Genomic DNA, 12,556 nt, shown 5'->3' with positions numbered 1-12,556 from the left:
TCACCTATTAATGAACATTTAGATTGTTTCTGGTTTTTGCTATTATAAAAAGCATCATTGAAAACATCCTTGTGAACATGACTGATTGTTTAAAATTAATTCATATTTTGTCAGTCATATATTCACCTTGTCTAATATTTTAATTGTTGTAAAAGGCCTATTAGAAAATACAGTGATTCCTTACCCAGTCTTTCCAGTCTCTTCTAGAGGCAACTGTTTTTAAACCTTCATCCGCTTCTTCTAGCTATTATATATCTCTATATAGCTAAATTGTGTATATACATATTACTTTTGATTCATTTTACATTGTTTGTTGACTTTATATATTATGGTCTGAGGATTTTTCTTCATTACACTGCCATCTCTTCTCTGCATATTCCCAATATTGTTAAATTACAACTTTTGGATAATTTACTTTTAGTAATGCATTATTTTACTATGCAGATATTATTTATAACTGAGTATTGTCATGAACTCTGAAAAGAGTCCTCCTGACTTTTTGTTTATCATGAAGTTAGTAACGCCTTGTTTTTTCGTTTGTCTCGTTTCTTAGTCCCCCTTACTATTTCTTCCTGTATCTTCTAGGAGCTTCTTAGTATAATTTTCCATAAAGTGAATCTCATTGGGTAACTTGTTTCAATGTTTTTCTTGACTATATTCTTCCAGGAGACTTGCATTTTTAGATCTGCTCTTTTCCTGCGATTTTCCATTGCTGTTAAACTAGGAACTCCTTTTCTATCCTCCTGAATCTCAAATTGTTTTCCTTTTTCTTGTCTTATTCCTACATTTTTATGGTACAGTATATATCCTGTAGTCATTTCCTGAGAAAGGGTATGTGAGAGAAAAATATCTTTATTCAGTTTTCTCACTAGATTGATATTTTACCTGAATAATTAAATTTTAAATTGGAGTTCACTTTTCTTCAGAAGTTTGAAGGAATTACTCCATTGTCTTCCTGCTTGCTATTGCAAAGTTCAAAGCCTTTTTGATTCCTTGATTTAATTGTATCAGAAAAATAAGCAGAACTGGAGTGCCTGGGTATAAGGGTATCACATTTTTAAAACTTTTAAGATGGGGAAGATGAAAAAGGAATTCAAGGCAGAGGCACTGTCAGAGGCCAGGTGACAGCAGAGTGTTAGCTAAGTTTAGAGAATAAGGACATCTAGGTCCATGTGAGGAGAGTGTGGGATTCAGCTGGAAAATTGTAGATTGAGGCTTGGTGGATGCCGATGGCCTGGAGATTTGAATTTGTTTTGTAGGCATTATCTCACCCAGCTGTCATCAGTTGTATAAAGCCTTCCTTGACTTATTGTTGGCAAAATGAATTGATCTCTTGTTTATCCTAAGTACTTGGTGTGTACATGTGTGCATGCACGTCTGTGTGCACACACAGACACCTATTTAATTATCTATGTGCCTGTCTCCCCCAATAGAATAGATCTTTGGGTAGGGGAGTGACGTAACTAGGTCTATGTTAAAGAAAGTATAGCAGGTCAGTTCTTAACATTCATGATGATTGAGATGCCATTGAAAACTGGAGGATGGACAAGAGGAAGAAGGAATTAAAGGAAGAAAGAAAAGAAAAGTTATTGCATTGTCCAGATTTGAAGAAGTGAGCCTCTGATGAAATAGTCTGAGAGTGGGAGGGATATTACTTCAAGCAATTATATTCTTATCATTCCCATGAGTCTAATCATTTTCAATTTTGGAAATAGTATTTTATTTTTTTATATTATATTTTGTACACATTTTGCTTTAGTTCCCCCCCCCCCCGTTTTTTAGTTCTTTTGAGAATAGTGTGAAACAATTTTAACTTTTGCTTTTATTAATTTTTTAAAGACTCGTGAGGTTTTGGTTACATAATTGATGATTAATTTAAAGATGACCTGAAATACCATCTTAACTCCATGTGGTTAAAGAAAAACAGTACATAGGGACTTTTTGATGAAAATAATTGGTAAAATCTTATATTATCACTTATAGGCATTTCCTTATTCTGACAGATTCGTTGCGTGGTAAAATTAAGGTTACCAGAAAGAGATTCTTTCCTAAGTAGATGAAGTTTGAAATAGTAAAACTTTCTTTACTTTATTGTTATAAAAGGTGACTAACTTCTTCGCAAAATTTCCATATTAAAAATAACATCTCTTCATCAAGATGAATGATTATTTTAAAAAAGTAAAGAATTAATTGAAGGTTTTGTTTGTGTGTGTTTTTTTTTAATGGATTGATTGCTCAAAAGCCAGGCCATAAGTTTTTATTTTATGGATGCAGCATACAACAAATTTCAGATGCTTTTAATTTGGTTGATACTCTACTAAGAACAAGAGACTAATGTATTTAGGAAATTTTCATGATGCTAATTATAATTTATTAAGCACTTACTGTATACCAACCCCATACTGAAAAGTTAAAGGACACTTCCTCATTTTAAAACACCTGATAAGATGGGTCTTGTTTATAATTAGATGAGGAAATTGAAGCACAGAAAGGTTAAGTTTCTTGCCCAAGATCATGCAGATAGCAAGTAGCAGAGCAGGGGCTGTTTGTCTCTGGTTTGTGTGTCTCTTCGTTATTAAGTATTATTTCTTTCCGAGTATTATGGGGAAGATCCTAAGGAATATTAATCCTGTAATTGACATCACATGTGAATGCTATATAGCCCTCCCTATCATCAGATGATGATTTTTTTTCTAATTTCCTGTAGTGGGTAATTTCTCATATCTTTTTTTGGTCCTTCTAAAATTGCATACCCAGCACTGGCCGCTATTGTTCATGAATGAAAAAAGATGGACCAACATAAGATTGTTATTTAGTTAGTGTTTTCTTTTTTATTTCCTGTTTAGAAAGTAACTATTTTCTTTGAAACACTTTCTGTACTCATAGAACGTTGGTATCCTCTTTGGGTATCAACCCAACAGTTTGGTATTCTATTAGATGTTTGCAGGGCTTCAGCAAGTCGTTACAGTGAATGTCTTCAAGAGGCAAGGCAGTAGGCAGGATGCTGCTGCTGAGACACCTGTAGAGATCAGCACACCTGCCCTCAAGCAAAAGAGTAATTAGTTGCTCTTGCTCCCTTGCAAACTTCCCCAGTGTCTTGCACATGAAACACAAAGATCACAGCAATGCTGTCATGAGCTCCGCACCCTTGGAGTTGTTTATGCCCATTCAATTTTTAATGTTCCTATAAGACATTTTGATGGGAACCCTGAGCCCAAAGGGATTTGCATGCTTGATCAAACCTGTGATGATTTAAATATAGAAATAAAGAGAAACCTTCGGATTACATTGACTGTTAACTTTTAGAATAGCGTTAGTGGATAACATTAACATGATACTTGAGGCAAAGTTGTGTTTGATCAGCTTTCACAACTTTTTTGTTTCTTGACAGCAGGTATGGTTTCAGTAAATCTAAACACATTCCTTAATGCTTATAGATCCAAGTGCATGTGGATCACTGGATGGCAAGGTCTGAATATTTTAAAAGATGATTTTATACCAACCACTTGTATTGAAATTGAACTACTCTCAAGTACCAACGTTTAGTCCTACCACATTGTCATATACGGTTTATATTATTAAAGAATGAGATGATGGGTAATTGAATTTTAGTAAAATACAGTGGTGTAGATGAATTGGATATGTTGGGGCCAAAGAAATTTATTACTCAAAGTTGCTTGGAGATCTTTTTGTACCATTGTTTTAATCTTAACACTATACATGTCCTGGATACTACTTGGGATAAAAGCTAGTGTTTTACCAGGTGATGTTTCAAATAGGTTTTTAACTCTGAGATTCAGTTCTTTGATTATATTTGTATAAGTTATTAATAAATAGCTTCACTAAAGATCCATTACTGATTCTTAAATGTATTTAGTTTGTAAAATGCTATAATTTCTAATATCAGGAGAAATTCAGTTCACATTTATTCTGAGAAAAAATACTCCTAGGCCGTCATCATTTAAGCATAGTGTGGTAGATATACATGCTTATTAAATTGGTTCTTAGAGACAAATGGGCATTATGGAATTGTCAGATTACTGTAGAACTAAAGAATATGTTATACAGCACTGGACTCTCATTGACAGAACTGGAAACTTGAGGTGATAGTGAATTCAGTCAGCCCATTGTGCCTCACAGTTTCCTTCATTGATACATAGGTAGAATCTTCCAGTGGGTTTCTGAGCATAGTCATTCATTAGTTCTTCAGTGAAAAATGAAATGAATGATATGAATGTTAAAAAGCTTACCTCTAAATTGTATGTTTGCCTGCCTTTCTTAGCCATAAGTAAGACTAAATGTGGATGGAACTGGGGATGCTCCACTGTGAGTGAGGTTCATGATGCTAGATGAACAAAGTACTCTTATACGTTATTTGTGGGACATTTTGGTTAGCTTATACCTTCTTGACTTTCAGGAATTTCACAAAAGTCATTCCTAAGAATTGGTCTATCTGTAGTGGGCTTCGGAATTCCTAATAACTTTAGATAAATGTTTCATAAAACATTTGGCAGTCTCTTTCTTCTATAAATACTCCATGTGCACTGGGTCAATATCTTGCTTCTCTTTTTGTCCTTGGTGCCTAACTCACTGCCATCAGTCAGTGTTGGTTAGACTAGTGAATGAGTGAAAATACTGTGTAATACTTATGAATAGCCCATGGAAACACTACAGTAAAGAGTGGATCATATTTAACACTTTTAGTAATAGAAATGACTTCTTCTGCTTATTTTTTTTCAGTATAATCCTAGATTGATTTTTTTCTCTAGAATAAGTACCTGTGATTTGATTTTAACTTTACCTTTTTACTATCAGTGCATCAAAAATATTCTGTGAAAAAAACATTTTGTTTTTTTTAACTGTAGTAAAGTTAAATTCTTCTTACTCTGAGTCACATTCTGGACCTATTTTAGCTGACTTTGCCTTGTTGTCTACTCTTCTCTAACTGTGTTTCTCCCCCTGTGCAGGACAGGCTTTTCACTGTTTCAGCATAAGCCACACTTCCTCCTGGCATCGTGCCTTGGTCTCTGAGCTCCAGTCTCATGAACCCCTGAATTACTTCTGTTTTTGACTCACCAGTTTAGAACTAAATCATGTGTATCTCTATATTTTGCAAATCGAATGTCTCTAGCTTGTAACTTCATTACTATGATTTTTAAATTTAAAAAATGTTAATCCTTTCCTTTCTGGCATATGGCAGATTGTCAGGTACTTTGTAGTCACTCAGTAAATACTATACCTGCTAGTTAATCTCTGGCTTTATGATAGGAAAATAAGCTTCCTCCCCAAGAAAGTGAGAAAAGGCAGAGACAAATAGGAGGGAAGGAAAGAGGGAGGGAAGACAGGAGGGAGGATTGGAAGAAAGGAAAGAAGGAAGGAGGGAAGGAAGGAGGAAGGGAATAGAGGGCAGACCAGCAAGCATATTTTGTGTAATACGGAAAGAGCAATGATTTTGTAGTTTGAAAGACTAGTTCAAATTCTGATTCTGTTTACTCGCTTTGTAATCTTGGATGAGTTCCATAATCTTTAGGTGTAAATGATATTAATCTGTGCCTGGTAAACTTGTTGAAAGGGTTAAATTGTATATATAGTGCTTATTAGCACATTCTCTGGCACATAATATATATTTAACAATTGTTAGCTAACTATTATCTTGCACATGAGGAAAGTGAAGTTTAGAAAGCTGACCAAGGGTCATACAGCCAGTAAGTGGTGGGGAGATGATTGATACCCAGGTTTTTCTTACTTAAAGCAATGTTTTTCAATCGCTTCATTGCCTTTTGGCTAAGATCAAGTGTAAGGCAGTGTTTTTCAAATGTTAATGTACCTCAGAATCACCTGAAGGGCTCATCAAAAATTTAGATTTTTGGTCCCACCCTAGAGGTCCTGGTGTTGTATGTCTGGGATGGGACCTGAGAATTTGCCTTTCTAACAAGTTCCCAGCTGCTGTTGCTGCTGCTGCTGCTGGTCTAGGGGCCACACTTTGAGACTCAGTACTCTATGGCAGGATTTCTCTACCCTAACTGGACAGAAGATATCACCAGGGGAGGCCCTAAGAGTTACTGATGAACCCAGAATCTTTGATTGGGGGGCTTTTTTAAGTATTAGGTTTTTTTTTTTTTTTTTAAGCCTTCTGGGTGATTCTAACATGCAGTCAGAGTAGGCCATTTAGAGTTCTGATTGTGAGTTTGTCCTTTTTTCAGAGATACTGTTGGAAACCTTTTGTTTTTGTTTTGGGCAACTCAGTTGCTGGTTAGAACAGATAATGATAGTTATGGACCCAGGAGCACATAAGTAAAAATGCGGTAGGTTAATTGGTAAAAGCAGTCATTTCTTCTGTTATGTGATTCAGTCAGTAAATATATACAAACCAAGGCATGAAATCATTTACTGGATAAGTGTGGGCAAAATACCACATAATTTCATTAACCTTTAAGCAATGAAATTATAAATCCCTATGCAAATGATTAAGGTTATCATTGCCTATCACCCCGTTTTGATACCTACAGACTGTTAATTCTTCTCTGTCCTGCTGAGTCTTATTAAAACTTCTGACTGATGTACTTTTATTAAAAGGTTTAGAATTTAGCAATTTAAAACACTTGCTTCACACTATCACCTCTAATTTGACTAGGCCATTAAACATGGTATTTTGCAAAGGGAAAAAGTCGATAGCTGTTTCTTTAAAAAAATAATAAATTGAAATGAATTTTAAACTCTGCTCAGAGGTGAGCAACTGCTATATCCTACTAGGTCTTTTGATAGTTGATTTGTTCCTTTAGTATGCAAATTTTAGGTTTACAAAGATCTACTGCTTTTATTTAAGAAATATGCCTGGAGGCTAGATTGGTAAGCTTTAGGGAGATATCTGGTTTGGTGTGAAATAAATAGTTGTTAAAGGATCACATGAATTTGGTCCCAGAAGATGAAGAGTAGAACTGAGACAGATTGAGAAAAACTGACTATATTTCATTTCCTTTGGCTAAAAATACCACTAAATTAAAAATGAAGACAGTGAATGATGGCAACACAAAGCAAATTAATGCAAATAAGCTTTTTTGGGAGTAGATTTTGTGAAAAGTTCTGATTTGTGAGAAGTTTAAAGGAAAGGGCTTACTATATCCCTGACCGAAAAAGCTTGGTTCATCATTCTGGAAGGCAAGTCTCTTCAGAGCTTTCCAGCTTTGGGAGGGAAGACTTTCTCTTGGCCAAGGGGGAAGGATTAGGTCACTTTGCTGTCCAGTCAAGTCAAGTCATAGAACACCCTCACCTTCAAAAGAAGAGGACTCAGTGTTGCTATCTTGGGTTGCAGACTATAGGTATTCTGGTTTGCAGGTGTTAAGCAAATAATGTTAATAGACTTCTAGCTTTGGGGGAGTTTTGCATCACTGGTCTTTTGGAATCTCTGACTTCCAAACAGACTTTTTTTCTCCTTAAACAACTTTTTTTTTTTTTAAATATTTTTCTGTTGTGTAGGTTCTTTTTTTTTTCCCCCTGCTTTATCTCCCCAAATCCCCCCGGTACATAGTTGTATATCCTAGCTTCAGGTCCTGCTAGTTGTGGCACATGGGACGCTGCCTCAACATGGCCTGATGAGTGGTACCATGTCTCCGCCCAGGATCCGAACCGGCGAAACCCTGGGCCGCCACAGCGGAGCGCACAAACGTAACCACTTGGCCATGTGGCCGGCCCCTAAACAACTTTTTAAAAAAGTATATGAAATATATTTCTATATTGTTAGCTTCCAAAATCCTTTTTTCTTTTTCAAGAGCTTCTTTCTGTTTTTTTAGATGTTTTTAAGCACGTAGGCTCTGAGAATGTTCGAGTAGCATTGTCTAGCAATTCAAATGACCTCTGTGTATGCGTGTTTGTTGTGTATCTCTGGTGGTGGAAAGTGAGGTACAGGTGGCAGGGTCACGTGATGATGTTGTGTGAAGGTGGGATACTAGTCTTTCATTGAGGCCAGAAGTCCCTAACCCTTTCACCATCAAGCACTCCTCTGTGCAGGTTTATGTGTGTGAATAAGTATGTTTCCATACCTTTTCCTATTCAACATCATTTTATTTATTTTTATTTTTGGACTTCAGGATTTTAAATAAATTTTTCAATAGTTACTGTGTTCACTTGGTTCAAATTTAAAAAGTACCAAGGGCTGTGAAATCTCTTCATCCTGTGCCCTAGTCCCCTAACACTTTCTTTGCACACATGTAACCAGTGTTAGCATCTTTTTATGTATCCTTCTAGGGATATGTATACATATCTAATCAGCATATTTATTTTTGCCCATGTATGTATTTATATATTTACATTGTAAGCTTTGTATTTTGGAAGATTTTTTTAAAAAATGCTAAACTGCATTTAAAAATTTAGGCTGTATGGCCTTATTCAGATATAAATTCTTTCTATAAGTTTTTTTGAACCATTGAAATTAGTTCAATAACTAATTCCCTACTCCTCCTCATCCCCCACCCCCCACACACACAACTGTGTGAAGCAGAGTTACACGCAAGTCTTTGGAAGGTTCCATGGTTATCAGTCAAGGCCTGACTTTGCTCTGCTGCCTCAGTGGGCATACCGTGTTTCTGAGGCCCATACCATCTTCATGTCCACTTAGTAATGTTTTCTTCTTCCTGAGGAATTCTCATTTGGAGATATTGGGCTCAGAGCAGACTCCTTTGTCTCTTCTTTCTTTATTTCATCTTTGTACTCACCTCCACTCACCTAGTTTTGCTTCTAAATTTTCATTTTCTGTGAGCTTTTATGTTTATATGTTCACACTTGGGTTTATTTGATTTGACTTTTTCTGATGTTTCTTGAGTGTATAAGTTTAAGGATACTGGGAACCATCCAAAACTGAGGCTGTTTTGTTCTTTTAAATTTTACTTCTATGAGTCAGCAAAAGGTAGTACGGTATCTGGAGCCAGATTACCTGGGTTTGAGGCCCAAGAACATGACCTTGGGCAAGTTACCTAAATTCTTTCTGCCTTAGGTTTCTTACTTTGTTAAATGGAGCGTAACAATATTACCTACTTTAGAGATGTGATGATTAAATTATATAAAATAGTTGCATAGCACATATCAAATGTTAGCTATTTGTATTTTTATGATATAGTTATGATTATATTTGACTTTTATGGGATATAATTTAGTATTTTTGACATTATAATTTTGAGTATATTTGTATGTATTTTAGGGAATGTCTATCAATCTTGATTACAGGACATAGCCTTTTCTTTTTAAACAATGAGTCTATAAGCGATCAAGATAAAATAATAAGTTGTGAACGTGAGGATGACTTGAGTATAAGAGAACAAAATCAATTCTTTTTCCTTCCTTTGTTGATTGAGAATAGTACATGCATTTTTTTTATGGTGTTCTTTTTGTGTGTGTAGAGCAGCACTGTTCAATAGAATTATGATGCAATAATTTTAAATTTTCTAGTGGCCACATTAAAGAAGTGAAAAGAAATAAGTTTAATTAATTTTGCTAATATATTTTATTTAACCCAGTCTATCTAAATTATTATTTCAGCATATAATCAATATAAAATTATTGAGATATTTTACATTCCTATTTTTGTATGAGGACTTTGAAATCCATTGTGCAGAGTATACTTACAGCACATCTCAATTTGGACTAGGCACATTTCAAGTGCTCAGTAAGCACATGTGGCTAGTGTTTACAGTATTGGACTGCACAGTTATAGGGTACAAACTACTTTTAAATTTGTCCTTTTGAGTTAGGGAGGGTTTTATGATATTTTGCAACAATTGATAAAGCTAGCTGCATCTAATAGGCAGATAGAAATGTTAAGTTTGTAGTGTGAAAAGAGAGGTAGGGGAGAAATTTGGATTTGGGAGTGATCAGTAAATATATAGATGGTAGTTGAAGTCTTGAAGTCAGGGGCAGAATGAAACCATAATATTCCTAAAGATAAGCCCTAGGGAATTCCTAGAAATGGAGTCAGGGGTAAAATAGTGAAAACCCGTAGGCTAGAGATGCCTTCAAAACCAATGCAAGGGAATTTTATTTTTTTATTTTTCAATTATTTTATTGAGGTCATAATGGTTGATAACATTGTGTAATTTCAGGTTACATTATAATTTATCAGTTTCTGTATATACTGCATCCTGCTCACCACCGATAGTCTAATTTTTATCCATCACCATACATATGTGCCTCTTAACCCCTTTTGCCCACTCCCAAACCCCCTTCCCCTCTGGTAACTGCTAATCTGTTCTCTTTATCCATGTGTTTGTTTATCTTCAACATATGAATGAAATCATGCAGTGTTTGTCTTTCTCTGTCAAGCTTATTTTGCTTAATATCATACCCTCAAGTTTTATCCATGTTGTTGCAAATGGGATGATTTTGTCTTTTTTATGGCTAGGTAATATTCCATTGTATATATACACCACATCTTCTTTATCCATTCATCCATCAGTTGAAGGGCACTTGGGTTGCTTTCATGTCTTGGCTATTGGGAATAATGCTGCAGTGAACATAGGGGTGCATAAATCTCTTTGAATTATTGATTTCAAATTCTTTGTATAGATATCCAGTAGTGGGATAACTGGGTCATATAGTATTCCTGTTTTTAATTTTTTGAGATAATCTGCATACTGTTTTCCATAGTGGTTGCACCAGTTTGTATTCCCACCAGCAGTGTATGAGGGTTCCCTTTTCTCCACATCATCTCAAACATTTGTTATTTTTTTGTCTTGTTAGTTATGGCCATTCTGATACGTATAAGATGATATCTCATTGTAGTTTTGATTTGCATTTCCCTAATAGTGATGTTGAATATCTTTTCGTTTTTTTTGTTTTTTTGAGGAAGATTAGCCCTGAGGTAACATCTGCTGCCAATCCTCCTCTTTTTTTACTGAGGAAGACTGGCCCTGAGCTAACATCTGTGCCCATCTTCCTCTACTTTATATGTGGCACACCTGCCACAGCATGGTTTGACAAGTGATCTGTAGGCCCACACCCAGGATCTGAACCAGCAAACCCTGGGCGAAGCAGAACGTGTGAACTTAACCACTGCACCACCAGGCCAGCCCCCTGAATATCTTTTCATGTGCTTGTTGGCCATCTGTATATCTTCTTTGGATAAATGTCTCTTCATGTCCTCTGCCCATCTTTTGATCAGATTGTTTTTCTTGTTGTTGAGTTCTTTATGTATTTTGGAGAGTAACCCTGCAAGGGAATTTTAAAGAGGCAGGATGGGTGGGAATGCCAAATGCCACAGTCTAGCAGAGTGAGGAAGGAAAATAGGTAATTGTTTGGTTATTCCCAACCTTAACAGTGGCTGTTTCAGTAGGGTGATGGCTAAGGAGGCCAAGTTGTGGTAATTTGAGTGTTGAGTGGAAGTTGAAGTGAAGACAATGAGCCTATTTTATTGTTTTATAAAGCATGACAGGGATATTTGGTAGGGTTGAAGGAAGTGTGTTATTGATGAAGGAGAAGGCATCAGTGCAGAGGAAAAGATTGAAGGTAGAGAAAAAGGAGAAAACTGATAGAATGCCTTAGAAAAGGCATGAATGAATAGGATTTAGTGCACAGATAGAGGAATGAGTATTGGAACAGAAGAGGATCAATTACGAAAAAGGAGTGAGTGTTGAGATATGAGAATTTTGTATGATAGAGTGGGTTCTTTTACAGGCAACAGCTAGTTTAGATGCAGACAGCTAGCTAGTTTAAGCAAAAAGGGGTATGTTACACACTACTTAATTTCCAGAAGTGCCAAGAAATCAGACTTGACTGTTAAATAAGCTAGGAACAACACAAACCAAGAGAAGCACTCAGTTATACTGTTCTAGTAGAATATCCACTGTTGCTTGCTACTTGGAACCTATGATACCATGGATCATTTAGTAGAATATTTCTGTGATTGTCTCAGAAGAACAAAATGCCTTCGCTATGAGATTTGATCTCATTGTAGGTGGTCACCACCTTGATTTGCTCACTCTGCTTTCTAAGTCTTGCATGGATTTGTCTAGTTAGTTGAACGTGGGTCCCCTGTGGAAGCATGATGCAAGAGCTTCTGGGAAATCTAGTTTTTAAGTTTCCAGGCCCTATCATGCAGGAAGTTATAGTGCATGCTAGAAAGGCGTTAGAGTGCAGGCTGGGTGGTTCTGGCTCTTGATCTCCCATGAGTTGCAGTCAGGATCACCTAGGGCAACAGTCATCTGAAGGTTGGACTTGCCTGGGCCATCCACTTAAAGGATGGCTGACATATAAGGCTAAGTTGATTCTAGCTATTTGGCAAGAGGCCAGGTGGGCTGCTCTGTCAGGCTGTTTGTGTGTCCTCATGACATGGCAACTGGCTTCACCCAGAGCAAGTGAGTTAGCTGTAGTATCTTTTAGGACCTAGCCTCAGAAGTCAGATACCTCACTTCCATTGCATTCTGTTTTTCTTTCAGACCAACCCTGATACAGTGAGAGAGGGGACTACACAAAGGTGTGAATTCCACGAGGTGAAGGTTGAAGCTGGCTACCATGTTCCTCCCCATCCCTACCCTGCCTTTCTTTAACAGCAGAAATTGATCAGATTTGT

The 12,556-nt window shown here is 36.3% G+C and overlaps 1 protein-coding gene across 49 annotated transcripts in view; it reads left to right on the top strand.

Annotated features, from left to right (window-relative positions):
- GTDC1 (glycosyltransferase like domain containing 1) overlaps nt 1-12,556 on the top strand; it is a 423,749-nt gene that overhangs the window by 85,956 nt on the left and 325,237 nt on the right. For 6 of the 49 annotated variants that reach the window (XM_070240831.1, XM_070240805.1, XM_023622544.2 and 3 more), the window contains exon 4: nt 12,423-12,476. The exons of 38 other annotated variants lie outside the window; for them this stretch is intronic. The gene's annotated coding sequence lies outside the window, so the exon portion shown is untranslated. Of the gene's footprint in view, nt 1-12,422; nt 12,477-12,556 lie in introns of those variants that run through there. 5 more of the 49 variants (XM_070240832.1, XM_070240811.1, XM_070240800.1 and 2 more) reach the window with 1 other exon arrangement.

The sequence above is a fragment of the Equus caballus genome, chromosome 18, assembly GCF_041296265.1.
Source record: "Equus caballus isolate H_3958 breed thoroughbred chromosome 18, TB-T2T, whole genome shotgun sequence".
Lineage (NCBI taxonomy): Eukaryota > Metazoa > Chordata > Mammalia > Perissodactyla > Equidae > Equus > Equus caballus.
Note: the sequence above shows the minus strand (reverse complement) of the source record. Positions and strands in the feature narration are given on the sequence as shown.